Source organism: Pteropus alecto, unplaced genomic scaffold (genome assembly GCF_000325575.1).
Source record: "Pteropus alecto unplaced genomic scaffold, ASM32557v1 scaffold259, whole genome shotgun sequence".
Lineage (NCBI taxonomy): Eukaryota > Metazoa > Chordata > Mammalia > Chiroptera > Pteropodidae > Pteropus > Pteropus alecto.
This window is the reverse complement of record NW_006442492.1, coordinates 1,376,148-1,392,012: the sequence shown is the minus strand read 5'-3', so window position 1 is coordinate 1,392,012 and position 15,865 is coordinate 1,376,148. Positions and strand designations below refer to the sequence as shown.

At 48.6% G+C, this 15,865-nt stretch overlaps 1 protein-coding gene and 1 pseudogene across 2 annotated transcripts in view; one reads left to right on the top strand and one right to left on the bottom strand.

Moving 5' to 3' along the window:
• Positions 1-342: 342 nt before the first annotated feature.
• The window catches only part of WSCD2 (WSC domain containing 2), a 101,475-nt gene continuing 85,952 nt past the window's right edge, over positions 343-15,865 (top strand). For both annotated transcript variants that reach the window (XM_006922176.3, XM_015597311.2), the window contains exon 1: positions 343-806. The gene's annotated coding sequence lies outside the window, so the exon portion shown is untranslated. The remainder of the gene's footprint in view (positions 807-15,865) is intronic.
• On the bottom strand, positions 15,381-15,499 carry LOC112471387 (annotated as a pseudogene).

Below are 15,865 nucleotides of genomic sequence, written 5' to 3'. Positions count from 1 at the left end.
AACTGAGGCTGGGAGGCTGAGGCCCTCGCCCAAGCTCCGCGGCAGGCCTGGCACCGGATCTGCCCAGCTTCCGGGGAGGCTGAGGGAGGGCCAGGTGGCATGCAAGGAGTTAAGCGGTAGGCAGTGCTGTGCCTCCGTGCGAGGAGCGCGCCGGGCTGAGGCGCTGCTGGCGGCGGCGGCAGCAGCAGCGGCAGCGGCGCGCGGAGCTCGAGCTGGAGACGTAAAGTCCGGGGAAGAGAGGAACGAGGCAGCGAGGAGGCAGCGAGCGAGACGCGAGGCGGCCGAAGCCCGCGCCCAGCTGCAGCCCGCGCCCCGCGCGCGCGCCGGGCCCGGGCACCCCAGGGGCGGGTGTGTGCGCGGGGCCTCGCCGTGGCGCGGGGTCCCCGCAGTGCCGCCCGCCCGCCAGCCCGCCGGAGCGCCAGGCTCGCAAGAGCCCGGCTTTCACTTCCTCTCGCCTCCGCCCGCCTCTCCGGCTCGCCGGCTGGCGTCGCCACCTTCTCCTCGTCCCCGGCCACTGCTGTCGTCGCTGCTGCAATCCAGGACGCACACTTCCACTTTCTCGCTGGAGGCACGGAGGGTCCCCCTTGCACAAGACCGAGAGAAATAGCCCCGGGGCCCGGCCGAAGGCGCCTTGGTGGCGAGTAAGGAAATCCAGACTCCGCTTTCCTTGATGCCACTGCAGCAGCTGGCAGCTGGGACGGCGCCCACAGAGCGGGCGCGCTAAGCGGGACGCGGGAGTCGCAGAGAGACCCCGGGCTTCTGCTGAGCTCCGCTGGCAGAGTTGGCAAGTGGCTGAGACCCCTCAGGTAAGGGCTGAGGGGCCTGCGTGGGTAAGAGGGTTCCATAAGAGAACAGGGTGCGGAGCCGCTGCAAAACGATTCCTGCCCCGCTTCCAAGCTTCCAGGTCCAGCGGCTTTTCCGCAGGCTGGAGGTTCGGCGCCCAGTCAGGTGAGTAAAGAACCCAGAGAGGTGACAGCCCAGCTCTGGGTAAATGACAAACTTTCCTCTGGCAGAGGGTGGGACATTCTGGCTCACCCAGGAGTCCTTCCCGCTGGGACCCCAAAGGCAGGCACTCGAGGGCTTCTCAGGCTGAGCTGGGCCAGGGAAAAGGCAATGGATCCCTTTAATTTGATTCATAAATCACCCGCTTCTTGGCCAGTTCAGAGTTCTGAGGTAGAAGGAGCTGGTCATATTTTCAAGTTGGCCTTACAAGGTGTTTGTTGGGCATGATACTCATAAATGAGGCTACTTGTTATCTGGAGCCAGCATCCAGGGCTGCCCAGGAGATGGGCTTTGTGTCCAGTGCTCTGCAGGTTTGCTTGTGTCGTTCTGGTTGGGGGTGTGTATGTGTGCGTGTGTGTGTGTAGGGAGACAACTGGGGCCAGGAGGACTCACTGAGCCAGATCGCCTCCATCCAAGTCCTTCCAGCAGCCTCAAGTGTCATCACAGGAGAGGACTCATCTCTTTGGCAGAGACACTAGGAGAGGCAGGATTACCTCCTGTTCCTTGCAGCTCCTTAAATGAGCAAAAGATTTGGGAGAAGTTTCCTGCGCCGCTCAACGAGACCATTCTGATTGTAGCTTAGGGAGGTACAAACTTTTTGCAGAAAAGGGGCTGGAATGGACAGTTGGATAGGGGCTCCTGGCATTCTCATCCTAGCTCTGAGGATGTGGGTGGTCCCCCTACACTCCAGGCCCCTAGAGGCTCTGCCCAGCCCAGCACACAGCTCATGAATTTGGCCAGATTTTTCATCCTAATGAAAAGCTTGATTCAGAGGCTACCTGGTCTCCAAGGATCATTTTGGAACCACTCATGTGGTTACAGCCCCCTAAATGGCATTGTGATTCCTCACTGGGGTTCCAGCCTAGGGCCAGGGTCATCTCGAGGGACGGGCTGGTCAGCAAGACAGGCAGTAGAGGTGCTTCTGGCCATGACCCAAAGGTGGGACATATTCCCCTGGCCCTGTAATTGCCTGCTTGGGCTGGGCAGCTACCTCTGGAGAATAGCACTGCTGTGTTGTTCTTGGACAGTACTTGAAGTATGAGGGGGGAGTCTGAGGACTTCCACCCCTTGCTTCAGGTTCTGACCTGGGGCCAGGCTGGGAGCCACTTCTCTAGACTGCTGAGACCTCGGTATTCCTCCAGCGGGTCAGAGTCTGGTTCTTGATGCCCTGGGGAAACCCTATCTCTGGGTCAGGAGACTGAACTTCAAGCCTGCCTTCGATTTGCTGCGTGACTTTGGGCAAATCACTAGACCTCTCTGGGCCCTAGTCGCTGCTTCTGCAAGATGAAGGGATTTCATGTATCCTCAGAGGTCCCAGTTTGAACATTCTGTGTCCTTGAGCAATTATCATTTTAGATTTTCAAAACCCTAAAAGGTGATGTAATTTAGTGTTTAAGAGTCCTCGGACTCAGACCATTGGAGTTTGACCAGTCACTTCACCCTCCAAACCTCCATCTCTCCACTGTAAAGTGGGTGAGTTCATAGTTCGGACTTTAGAAGGCTATTGGAAGGACTAACTGAGGTGGTGCCCGGAAAGCGCTAAGTGTATCTAGTATAGACTGGAGCTCCACAGACACAGCAGCAGGACTGTCTGTTTTGGGGTCTTATGCATGAGTGTCTGGCTGCTGTTTTCCCCAGGGAGGCTGGCCCTGTCCCACCTGAGCACCAGGTGATCCTCGGCTAGGGGGCAGGGCCCTTGTTCCCTCCAATCCCCTGGCACCTGCAGTCCCCGCCTCCTCGCTGCTGCCTCATAAAAGCACTACTGGACCAGCAGCTCCTAGTGGGGAGCCCAGGGCGGTCTGGGAGGACTGGAGGAATCCAGCTGCTGTGTCGCCATGACAACAGGAGGTGGAGGTAAGCTGTCTCCATGGCTTCAACTTTGCGGCTGTGCAGGGACCCAGGACAGAGAAGTTCAGTGTGTCTGGGTGTTAGGCCCTCAGTCTACTGAGGCTGTCTGAGCAGAGGTTGCTGACCCCTGCAGGAACAGCCACGTGGGGAAAAATGCTTGAGTGGGGTGGTGGTGGGGTGTGTTGCTGACGTTGTGGGAAAAGGCAGTGGCGTGATCAGTCTTATTTCTTTCTGAGTGGTTCTGATGCTTGGGACATCTGTGTCCCTCCCCAGACTAGGGTTCCCCAGGGTCCATGGTGAAATTGCCATGGGGAAGGCAGACCTCATCTCTGCTGACATAGAGTGACTTAATGGGCTTGTAGTAGGGACTGGGTCAGGAGCGGTTCTGCCATGTGCTAGTCTGTGGGCTTGACTGGAAAATGGACAGTTTGATTTCCTAGTGGAGTAGGACATGGGTGTGTGTGTAGACATGTGTGTAAATGTGTACATTCTCATGCAGGTTTGGGCATATGTGCTCACGTGACTGTGATTGACATAAAAACCTTAAGTGTGTGTGCACACGTGTGAGAATAGTGTCAATATGAGTCTATACTTGTGAAATCGCATGTCCATGGATTTATGAATGTGTGTGCCTGTGCATGCCCACAGAAGAACGCGTGCCTGTGTGTCAGTGCAAGTGTGGGGGCGCGTATGCACTTGTGAGTGTTGAGCAATTATGTGTGTGTGAGTTGGGTGTATCTCTATGGCCAGACAGTAGCATGGCTGCACGGCTGCACACGTGTGCTGTGGGGGTCTGTGCAGTGATACCTATGTTTGAGAAGTTGTGTAGTTCTGCTTGGTGCATGCTTTGGTAGCTGTCTGTGCCGTCTGCATGTGTTTCTGTGGGCATTTGTGCATGTACAAGTGTGTACAATGATGATGTGAGTGTGAACTCATAGTATGCACTTACAGGCATATCTGTCTACATGGTTTTCAATACTTTTTTGTGTGTCTCTATGTGCATATGTATGTATAGTATTGCATACACTCTCTCTGTGTATATGTGTGTCTGTCATGGTATAACCACTGTGAGTGTCTCTATGAATATGTGTGACTTTCTGGGCGTATGTATCTGTGAGTGTCAGAGGGTACATTAGATTGCGTTGCTCTGATTGTGTGCTTCTGTGGGTGTGTATTGCAGTGTAAACTTTTTGTGCATCTGTGTACACATATTTCTGAGTGTATGTGTCTGTGTGTAGGACTGCATGCTTGGTTGTATCTTTGCGTATGTGTGTTTACTCGTGTTAGTCTCTGGGTGTGTTGACTGCAGTGTACATTTGAGTGTGTCTCTGTGTGCTTATGAGTGTCTCTGAATGTATGTTTTGGGATGTTGCAGTGTGACGTGTACATGTTGCCTGTGTATGAGTGAGCTTCTGAGTGTGTGTACCTGGGGTGTTATGCTGCATTTTCTTGCATGTCTCTGGGTGTACATTGTATGAGCACATTTGCCCATCTGTGGGGCTGTGCCACTTTCACGCAAGTCTCATGTGTATGTGTGTATTTCCTTGATGCGCATCTCTGCGAGTGTGCCTGAGTGTCCACGGGGTGCAAAGGTGTGTGTGTGCAGTGTAAACACAGCTGAGAGCGTCCACAGAAAATATCTCTGAACCTTTAGAACTACGCTTCTGCCTGCTCTTCAGGTCTGAACTATGTTTGTGCTATGCACCCGAAGTGTTGCTTCAGTGATTGGTGCCGGCTCTGAGCAGCGTGTCAGGATGTTGCGTGTTCGTTTTTCCTTGTGTTAGCTCCAAAGTCCGTATATTACCCTGCCTTTGGCTCCCTTGGCCCCCACAACAGCCCAGGTGTCTCTCACCAGAAGCCTGAACTTTAGGACAGTTGCCGAAGAAACTCACAGATGTTAGGAGTGCAGGTAGAATTTTAGGTAGAAGTTCTGGAAATCAGCAGCCTAGGATGCACGGAACATCTCGACCGCAGTGTTTCTAATTAGAAGCAACTTGTTTTCCTTAAATAAACAAATCAAGTGAGAAAAGAAATTGCCAGAGATTAACGACTCCCCAGAGCAGGTCCAGATGTCGCAAAGATGGGGATGGGGTCCCCAGGGACTACACATGTGACTGCTAAGGATCTCTTCCAGATTTTGACCAAGAGCTGATGAGGCAGGGGCTGAAGAGGAAGCTGATGACGGCAGGACAGTGCGAGGCCCTAGTGTAAGATTTGGTTTGCACAGGCGTTACTGGCCCCCGTTCCTCCTTCTTCCCTGTGTCCATGCTGTCAGCCACATGACTTCGCCCTTCTCCCCTCTCAAGGGGCTGCCAGGATTTCTACTCCTGCTCCCTCACTTTGGGTTTGGCCATGTGACCAGCTTTGGCCATGAGGGTGAGGTGGAAGGGACAGTGTGTCCGTTTCAAGCTTAGGCCTCAGGGGGCCTTGCATGTTTCTGCAGAGGCTGGGAGAAGAACTCCCTCAAGGTAGCTACTGCTCCCTCAGCCTGGCCCCAGAATGAACACATGTCCAGCCACCCTGAGCCCAAACCTCAGTGAGCCTGGTTCTGCCATGCTCCAGCTGGCCACGAACAGGTTAGCTAAATAAATGCCTCTTATTGTGTGTCACAGGGGTTTGGTGGTTGTTTGTATGCCCCATTATTGTAGTTACAGCTAACCAAGGTCGTTACCAGCAGTCCGGGTATCCTTCTCCTGTTTGACCCCTGATAGTCGTTCAGAACTGCATAATGAACACCCATACTTCTCACCATGGGTATCTCATTACTACCTTGCCTTCTGCGCATCCCAACATTAGCAGTAATAATAATAAATAATAATAATAATAATAGGCAATAATAGATAGTGTTTATGGAGTGTTTACCAGATACTACACCCCATGCCAAAGAGAGAGAGAGAATCTATTACAACCCTTTGAGGTAGTTTCTATCATGATCTTTTGTTATAACCTGTGAGACTCTGAGAGCTGGTTTGGCTTGCACCTGTCACACAGCCCAAAAGAGGCATAGCTGGGCTTTGCACACAGATAACCTAATGTCAGAGACCATATTGCCTCCCCAATGCTAGCAGGCATGTTTGACATACTGACATCCTAGCATGCATTTGACATTTCTCCCTTAACTCACCTGAATGGCAGGTAGTCAGGAATGAATCTTGTCACAAAAATGGAAAGTGTCTTTTAGATGGGGGAGGGGGCATTTGCTTATTCATTCATTCATTCTTTCACGTATTCATTGGTTGAGCATCAGTTATTTGCTGATACCCAGTATTTGCTCAGAATATTTTGTGTCTTACTCTGTGCTGGGCACTAAAGATACAGATATAAGAGACCCCAGTTCTGTTCTCAAGGAGTTTACACTCTGGAGGGGAAGCAGGGGAACCTGGGTTCTGGAGAGAGATCAGACTGGGACCCAGCCCAGGCTTGACCCCTCCCTGGGAGCATGTCTGGCCACCACCTCCCAACCAGGTTGCTGTGAGAATCAAAGGAGGTCATGTTGACAGAGCCCTTCACACAGTGCCTGGGACATCAGAAAACACAATAAACAGCTGTCCTTCTTCCTCCTCTCTTTCTCCTCCTCCTTCTTACAAAGGAGACAGTTGAATGTCACGGCCAGAGCAACACTGGAATGGGAGAAACAGGGGCCACAGGATCCCAGACAGGTCAGTCAACCATCTACTTTGTCTGAAACTGAGAGGTTTTGTAGGACCCAGGATTTAAAACTGGGAGAGTCCCTTGCGAACCAGGGAAAGTTGGTTACCCTAGACCCAGAGGAGGTATTGGACCCAACTTGGAATGAGTTAGCACAAGGCTTAACAGCCAAATCCGGCCCCCTGCCTATTTTTATAAGTAAAGTTTTATTGGGACACAGCCATACTCATTCATTTACATGTTGTCTATGGCTGTTTTCCAGCTGCAACTGCAGAGTTCAGTAGTTGTGACAGAGACCTCGTGGCCAGCAAAGCCTAAAATATTTACTATCTGGCCCTTTACCAAAATAATTTGCTGACCTCTAAGTTAAAAAGCCTAGCTGATGTCCTGGGACTTAGCCAAGAGACAAAAGACAAGAATTCTACATACTTGGGTGAGTCACTGTGATCAAGTGACAGATGGGGCTGACATTCATCCATAGGTGAGACATCAGAGGATCAGGAAAGGGGCAGCAACTCCAAAGACTCTGAGCTGAGAGAATTTTTAGTGGGGAAGTAGAGACTCAGAAAAGGGAAGAGATGTCCCAAAGGCCACCCAGCTAGTGGGAGGCAGGTGACTATGTTCTTAATACCTGCAAATCCGGGAAGACAGCTGTGTGCCTCTCCCAGCCTCAACTCCAAGAAATGCATCCTGGAGTCCCCAGCTGCAGGAAGGCCTGACCCAGCTCACTTCTCTCATCCTGACGTTCAAGTTTCTAGCTCAGCTCCCAAAGATTGTATTTACTGTTTCCTTTAAATTCTCCTGTTGTCCTAAGAGTGCAGGGTGAAGAAGAGAGCCCCTGGATGGAAGTGAAGAGATCTGTGTCCCCACTCTGCCACCCTCTGACTGACTCAGGGGTCTTAAGCAAGTCTCTTCCCTTTCTGGGTCCTCAGTTTTCCCTCCTGTGGAATGGGAGAAGAATTATATATAATCATTAAGGACTTTTCCGGTCTGGCCTTTTATGGTCCCATTTTCTCTTCTAATTTGAGTAGCCACCAAAGACTTAATATGTGTTGGCCTCTGCTCTGAGGTGGTCCTGAAGGACCCCAATTTGCTGACCCTCCTGATGACAGTGATGTTAATGGAAAGCATCATCATCTTCATGGCCTCTGTTTGATAGGAGTTCACAGTGCTGGGCATTGTAAGAGAGCTTCACTTCCATTCTCAGAGTTCTCATGAGTTAGGGAACCTCTGTTTCCACTTTATAGGCGAGGATGCTGAGGCTCGGAGACACCATTCACTTGTTCAGGGTGACATAGCCAGTATGTGGTAGAGCTGAGATTTGAGTCCAGTCTATCCGACCCCAAAGCCTGAGTCTTAGCCACTCCTCTCTCCTGCTTCTCCTCTCTGCTACATCACCACTATCTTTCCCAGATGGAGGAATGAACTATTTCAGGAACACCTCAGAGGAAGGTTTCCATTCTTCTCCCTCTTATTCATCAACGTGGAAGTGACACGAGCCAAGCCAGGGTCCACCCTCACAGGCCTAGTGATGGCAAACATGGGTCTGATGGTGAGGCTGCCGTCTGGGTGGGTATAGGGGAAGGGGAATGACTGGGAGACTTCTTCTATGACAGTGAACAGCAGGTGACACGGGTGAGTCTGGGTCACCAGGGCTGTGTGCACCAGGCTCTGGCTTTTCAGATTTACAAAAAGTCTCTGCACCTCCGGAAAGCTAGGATCACGTGGCATTTGCCATGATGAACCGCGTAGAAGTTTCCGAAGTTGGCAGATCACTCATGTTTCTCCTTCTCTTGGGTTGTCTCCAAGGTGAGCCCCACTTTGCTGCGATGACCCTGATTTCTTCCCCACAGAATGTCCATTTTACAAGCCTGTGGCCTGAGCTCTTTGCCGTTTGAATGCCTACCTTGTGGACAAGGAGAAAATGCAGAGTCTGGGACAACCAGACTTGCTTTCATTTTAACAAAGCTCTTAGGCGTACCGCCATAACTTCAGGCCACTTGTCCTGGAAACTACATATAAAGCAGGAAAAGAATGTTGTCCGATTGAATTGCCACAGTGTTCATATCAGAAAAGAGCCAACATTTCTTCACTCAGAGCCTGTTGACTCTTACTTTGCACACCATTCTGATAATCTCAGTGACCTGACGTCCCAGCCTTATAGCCTGTAGAAATATGTGGCATGGTAGAGAAAGCACAGTGACAGCAGCCAGCAGCAACAGTTGACAGCTTGAGAACCAGGGTACAGATGAAGAAATTATAAAAATAAGCATGAAAATGAAAAAAAATCACAGTGGTGGGGCAGTTAATACGGGGGTCAAATGACCCCCTCATCACACTAGCTTGTGCTCATCTCAGTGGTATAGAACAGTGTAACTGATTAGAGAACCATGTGTAGTCATTCATTTTTATCCATGGGGATACGTTCCTAGAACCCCAGTGGATGCCTAAAACTGAGGATAGAATCAAACCCTAAATGCTGTTTTTTTCTTGTACATACATACCTATGATAAAGCTTAATTCAGAAATGAGGCAATTTCAAGGATAGAAGATTTGTTCTGACCAGAGATCTTAGTAACCTCAGCATACAATTTTTTTTTCCTTATCAAGAACTTACACCTTTTCATTTAAAGAAAGCACTTTATGACTCCTGCATTGCCAGCATCACTACTCTTGTGCCTTGGGGCCATTATTAAGTAAGATGAGAGTGACTTGAACACAGGCCCTGCAATACCATGACAATCGAGCTGATAACCCAGACGGCTGGCTACCAAGTGACGAATGGGCGGGAAGCGTGCGCAACGAGGATTCAAGTCCCGGGCGGGAAGGATCAGGATGGTGAGGGATTTCATCTCGTTACTCAGAACGGTGCCTACTTAAAACTTGTGAATCGTTTATTTCTGGAATTTTCCATTTAACATTTTTGGACTGCAGTTGACCGTGGGTAACTGAAATCATGGAACGCGAAACTGTGGATCAGGAGGGGCTACTGCAATGCGATGTGCTGTGTTACAGAGCAGCAGAAATGCCGCTGCTTCTGCATAGCCCTCAGAAACAGTTCACTCCATTCAGTAGGAAGAGAGAAGGGCAACGAATAATTAATCGTATAAAATATTTTGATCTCACGGTGAACTACGTGCTTCTGTGTATGATGCCTCAGGTGTCTGGAAAATTCACTCATGTGGAACTCTTTGTTTTTCATTGTGTTGACTAAGGGACATCTTTCTGCACCTAGATGAGTATCTGGCATGTGGCAAGCACTCAGGAAGTAAACATTCTTTGTAATCAGACAAAGGGTTCAGATGCTAGTGACTTCACTATAGCCAGTGCTTCAACCTCGGGCCTCCGTGTTCTCATCTGTAAAATGAGGACATCTGCAAATGAACTAAAGGTGTTGCTGAAAACCAAAGCACCTTCTGTCTGTACTTGGCCTCTGGCTCATGACATCTCATGACATTGGCTCCCCTAATTCACATGGGAGCCAGTCACCTGCAGAAACCAGGCCGGAGAGGACTCTGAGCCTGCCACATAATTGCAACTTGTAGTAACTGCCAAGAAGGAAAATATCTGACTCTGGGCATGCAAAAATTAGGACGTTTAAAAGGAAGGCTTCCCCAAGAAAGGGGAAAACGAGCTGGAATCTGAAGAGTGAGTAGGATTAACCAGGCGAAGAGGCCTGGGGAGATGGAGGGAACAGCACGTGCAAAGGTCCTGACGTGAGGGGAGTGCCACGAACCAAGGCCATGGACACTAGAGCTCTGGGGTGGGAAGGAGCTGGTGCACGATGAAAGTCGACAATTCTCAGGGCCTTGTGGGCCCCATGAGTGCTCTGCTCTTTTTCCTTCCAGCAGTGGGAAGCCTTGTAAAGATTTTAAGTACAGGGAGTGAGATAATTCAATTAAACCCTGGCCAGAGCAACGAGAAGAAATCTCACCCCGACATGAGGTGGGAGCCCATTGAAATCCCAACCAAGAGGGAGCCGAGAGGGCATCAGTGACTTCAGGATTTCAGCCTCATTATGCAAAACATAAAGCCTTCCAAGGGAGAGGTGAGCTTTGGAAAAAGTCAACAAATTTAGTTTTTTAATCTGCTTTAAGTTGCTGTCTTCCTTCCATTGTCGCCGGATGACCTAAGGGCTCTTTTAACTTTTATTAGAGAATTTTTTTAATTAAAGTAGTTTTTATGAAAAACAAATGCCAGCCGTGTTTGATAAGAAAAAATTAAAATATGGCACTGGGGAAATGCCACAGAAAGCTTTGATTTTTACTCCTTATGGCATCTGAACTGATTTAAATAATAATTATATATCTCATCTTAATGCAGTCTCTCCTCCCTTCCTGGCCTCCCAACACACCACAGTGGACCAGAGCCTCTGAACATATGCTATTTCTAAAATCCCCAACTCTCAGCTCCTAAAGAAAAAGGGACAGCCCTGTAGGAGACCAAGATTTCTGACCTAACTGATTCAGGTTTAGGGCAAATCTTGCTCAAATCCAAGTGCTACCAATTCACAGCTGCATGGCCTTGGGTAATTTACTTGAATCCCCTTAGGCTTCAGTTACTCATGTAAAATGGAAATAGTGGTAGCATTTATATTCTTCGGGATTCTTTGGATTATAAGAGACAGAAAATCTGACTTAAATATCATTACACTCTTTTTCTCAGGCATAAAAGGTAAACATATTGGTTTATGTAACTGGCAACCAGCTTCAGGCTTGGCTAGATCCAGGAGTTTAACAGAGTCACAGCTTTCTCTTCTCCCTCCCTCCAAGTTTTTTTTATTCTCCTTTACTCTTTATCTCTTTGCCTGTTTTCATTTTTTGTTTTTTTAGATTTTATTTTTCAATTACAGTTGACATGTAATATTATATTAGTTTCAGGTCTACAACATAGTGATTAGACATTTATAGACGTTACAAAGTGATCACCCCCGTGACTCCCCTTTTCTTTGTGCTGGTTTCCTTCTCGGGCTGGCTCTGGCTCTCTTCTGGGCACAAATGCCCATCAGCAGTTCTATGCTTACATTGTGCCAGCTGCAAGCTCAATTCCAAGAAATCCTGGAATTGAGATGTGGGGCCCTCTGGAACTAATCCCCATAGCCAGGGACCAATGTTATAAGGCCAGGTCTCGCCAGCGTGGGGGACACGGAGCCTGTTCTTTCAGAACCGTAGAAGAAATCATGTTGCAGATGACTTCAGAAGACACATCGGCCCATTGTTCTAGAATCCCGGGTCATGCGTTGGATGCTTTTACCATCCCCTGGGATGGCCACAGGCAGACCTTTTTACTTCGCCATTTGTAATAGGCTCCGAGGATGGGATTCAGTGAGAATGGTTGCTTCAAAGCAGTTCATTTTGCTGCCTAGGATTATTAATGTTCTCTCTGATTTCTTGCTTCACCCTATTGATTTCCTGGGATAAAACCTCCCCTGCAGAGCCTGAGAAGGTAATTCAGCTGCCATCCCTCAAATAAAGGAGAGTTCCGTCCTGGCTCTCCCACTCTCTGCTGTGTGACTGAGGGCAAGTCACTTCACCTCTCTGAGCCTCAGTTTGCTCATCCGCAACATGCAGATCCTCATAGCTCCTGCCTCCAAAAGGGACGTCGGACACATAGTAGGTACTCAACAAAGTGGCTCTTCCTATAATACTCCAGCCCCAGCAGCCTGGGGAGAGGGAGATAGATGATCATGTTCCTCATACTGAGCACTGAGAGTACTGAGCACTCTCTGTGCCAGGCTCTTTCTGAGCACAGCCCCCTTTGCTGCTCATGGCAGCCCTGAGGCTGGTGGCTCTACTATCACTGTCCTCTTTTTCACATATGACGAAACAGACTGACATAGCTAGGTCACAGCACAGCAGAGATTTCAACTCCAGTGTACCGGAATCCAGAGGCCCTGCCTCTTGTGAAGGGCTCTACCTCCTTAGGAAATCAGTTGCATTCACATAAACCCATGGGTGCCAAGGACCCCTTAGCAGTGAAGTCTAGACCCAGCTCTGCTACTAACGTACTGTGTCACCTAGGGAGGCTTTCTTGACTTCTCTGGGCCTTTTTTCTCTGGTTCCTTAAACTCATCTCATTCCCTTCCACCTCAGGGCCTTCGCACATGCTGTGCCATCTACCTGGCACACTTCCCTCTCCATCTTCACCTGCTTAATTGTAACTTCTCCTTCTGGTCTTAGGTGAAGCATTACTTCTGAGATTTCTCTGTGGCGTTCCTTGCCCAGGTCAGCTCTCCTCTGCCATGAGCTGTCCAAGCTCCATATCATTCCTTCAGGGCTTGTGATTACAGCGCTGTGTGATGATGTAACCAACCTGTGTCTCCTCTATCAGTCTGTGTCTTCGAGAGGGGTCAGGGAAACATTTAGCTCCCTTTTTAAGCTCATACTCTAAGGCTACCACATACATACAGCACGAAGTTGTGGTTATTAACTAAAATTTAAAAGGAGGTCTGAGGAGCCTCATACACTGTGAATTAATACAACTGCTTTGGAAAACTACTTGGCAGCATTTAATAAAGCAGCACAATATATCCTCTCATCTGAAATATAGACTCAACAGAAATGAAGATATATGTTCTTTTTTATATTTTTATAATAGTCATAATAGTGAAAAACCGAAGTGGGCAGCTGAGTGCCAGATGTCCATTTTGGTAGAATAGACAAGTGAAATGAGGTTCTGTCGTGCCATGGAATAGTACACGGTAGCGAAAACGAACAAACTACAGCTACACGCCAGAAAAGGATGGATTATGCAAAAATAATGGCCAAGCAAAAAAAGCTAGATGCAAAAGAGCATATGCTATATAATGTTAATTACAAAAAAGCTCAGCATAGAAGCTAAACTAGAGTGTTTAGGGATGCAGTGTTAGGTAGAAATGTTGTAAAGAAAAACAAGGAAGAAACAACCATAATAGTTAGGGTGTTAGTTGCCTCGGGTGGGGAAGGAGCCAGAAAGGGCTTTGGGGAGCTCCACGTTCCCTTTCTTGCCCCGGAAGATGGTTACATGAACATGTGTTCATTAAGCAGTAATTCATCAAATTGTATACTTTTGTTTTGCATTTTCTTTTGTATATGGGGCATGGGTCTCATGAAATGATCATTTGTGTCCCCCCAGATACTTACATCTGGGGGACTCCACTTGGACCATACTGCTTCGGCCTTATGCAGAGAATATCCTCAGCCATCCTGTCTTAAGCCAAGTTATTCTCTACTTCTAGTGCCACAAATCTCTTCCGGGATGGGCTGTGCCCCTCTCTGTCCCTTAAGCCCTCAGGGATCCAAATTTACATGTGCAAACACAACCCAAGCCACTTTTGTCTTGGTACAGAGAGCACTTGGCCAGAGGACACAATGAGCCCCTTTTTTTTTTTCAGAATGTGATAAAGATGGAGGGTTGATTGCCCCAGAAGAAAATAAAAAAGAAAATAAAAGAAAAACAGAGAAAAATAAAACCTGAGAAGCAGGTTCTAATTTTGGAGGCTACCAAAAGCCAGGAGATAAGCTGTCCTGGATGGAGGGTCAGATAATAGAATGAGGACATGGGGCTCCAAGAGGCGGGCAGCTGAGTGCCAGGCCCAGGGTAGGCTGGCCTCTGGGTCCAGGAGAATTAGGCCATTGGATTCACTACCACGGTTGTTCTCCCATGGCCCTGACCTTCCTTTCTGTGTGGACAGAAGGTGGGCCTGGAGCCTACTCTTGAAACTGGAGAGCAAAAACATCATGATTTTGATAACATCCTTGGAGTACAAGTCAGGATGGGCTAGGGTTGGGGTGTTCCAGGGGCTTTCAGAAATCTGGATAATGGTTTTGGATTATTAATTCCTTCATGATGAACTTCATTCATCCATCCATTTAAAAAATATTTGTAAATCTCCTACTCACCATTCATTCAACAAATATGAATTGAGCTTACCTTGGACTAGACACCGATAAGCATCAGGGATACAGTTAGAGTGGCTAATCTGGTTTTGTTTTTTCCAGGATTTTCCCAATTTTAGCACTGAAAGTCTCAGCATCCTGGGAACCCCTCAGTCACAGGAAACTAGGACGATGTGGTGAATAAGAATCTTCTGATGCCCACCCTCACAGAGGTCACTAGGTGGAGGAGGCAGGAAATGACAAACCAGCAGATCAGCACTTTGATGGAGGAAGGGCAGGGTGTTGTGAAAGCCCAAAGGAGGCCCCTCACCCAGAGGAGAGTGTCCAGGAAGGCTTCCTGGAGGAGGTGGCATTCAAACCAAGTCTTTCTAGTGGAGGAAGATCAGGCAGGAGGGCAGGGTGGGTGGAGGAGGAAGACAGTGTTCCTGACAGATGGGAGAGGTGAGAGCCTGGTGTGTTTGAGAAGGTGGATCAGATGCATTGTGGTTGAGGAGAGGACCTGGAGGGGTCAGGTCACAGTAGACCTTTTGGGTCAGAGTGGGCACCACGAGGCACTTGGTAACCCTGGGGGCGTTCTAGAAGGGAAATGGAGACCTCAAATTTCTATTTAAAGATTGCCCTGGCTGCTGCATAGAGAATGGAGGAGCAATTGGCATCAGAAGGAAAGTTAAGAATGGCTATGAAGACGTACTGGCGGGGCTTTTTATTAATACCTCCAGATGCTCAGGCCAAAAGCTTTGCAGTCATCTTTGACTCCCTTCTCCCTCTCCGACCCCACATAAGATCTTCAGTAAATCCAACCCCTTCTCTCCACCTCCATCCCCATTCCTGGCATTCCCCACACCCCACCTCATGGTCCTCTTCTCTGCTCTGTCTACATAGCTCTTACCACTTTCTATTCTACCATGCAATTGACTTATTTATTTATTTTTTTTAGGCAAGGCAACCCTTGGTTGACCTCACAGATTGCAAGGACCTTCTCAGCTTACAATCCCTTATTTTTTATGCCTACAGCACCTGATCTTCCTAGGTGGTCTCCCATCCAAGTACTAACCAGGCCCAACCCTGCTTAGCTTCCAAGATCAGAAGGGATCGGGCTTGTTCAGGGTAGCATGGCCATAGATGACTAATTTATTTTCGTTTATGCTCTGCTTCTTCCCTCTAGAACAGGGTTTCTCAACCTTGGCACTACCGACATTTTGTTCCAGATCATTCTTTGAGGTGGGAGCTGCTTGGCCATTGCAGGGTGTTGAGCAGCATCTGACATCAGGAACACCTCCCGCCTCAACTGTGACATCCAAAAATGTCTTGTCAAATGTCCTCTGGGGGGCAAAATGGGACTAGTCATAATGTTCCCTGGGAATTGGCAGACCGCTGCCCCTTTCAAAGATAGGGGTTCTGTTAGCTAAGAGGGAAGGGGTGTATGTAGGGTAGAAAACAAGCAGTAAATGTCAGACTTTACCATATAGAGTTGGTTTCTTTCTTTCTCT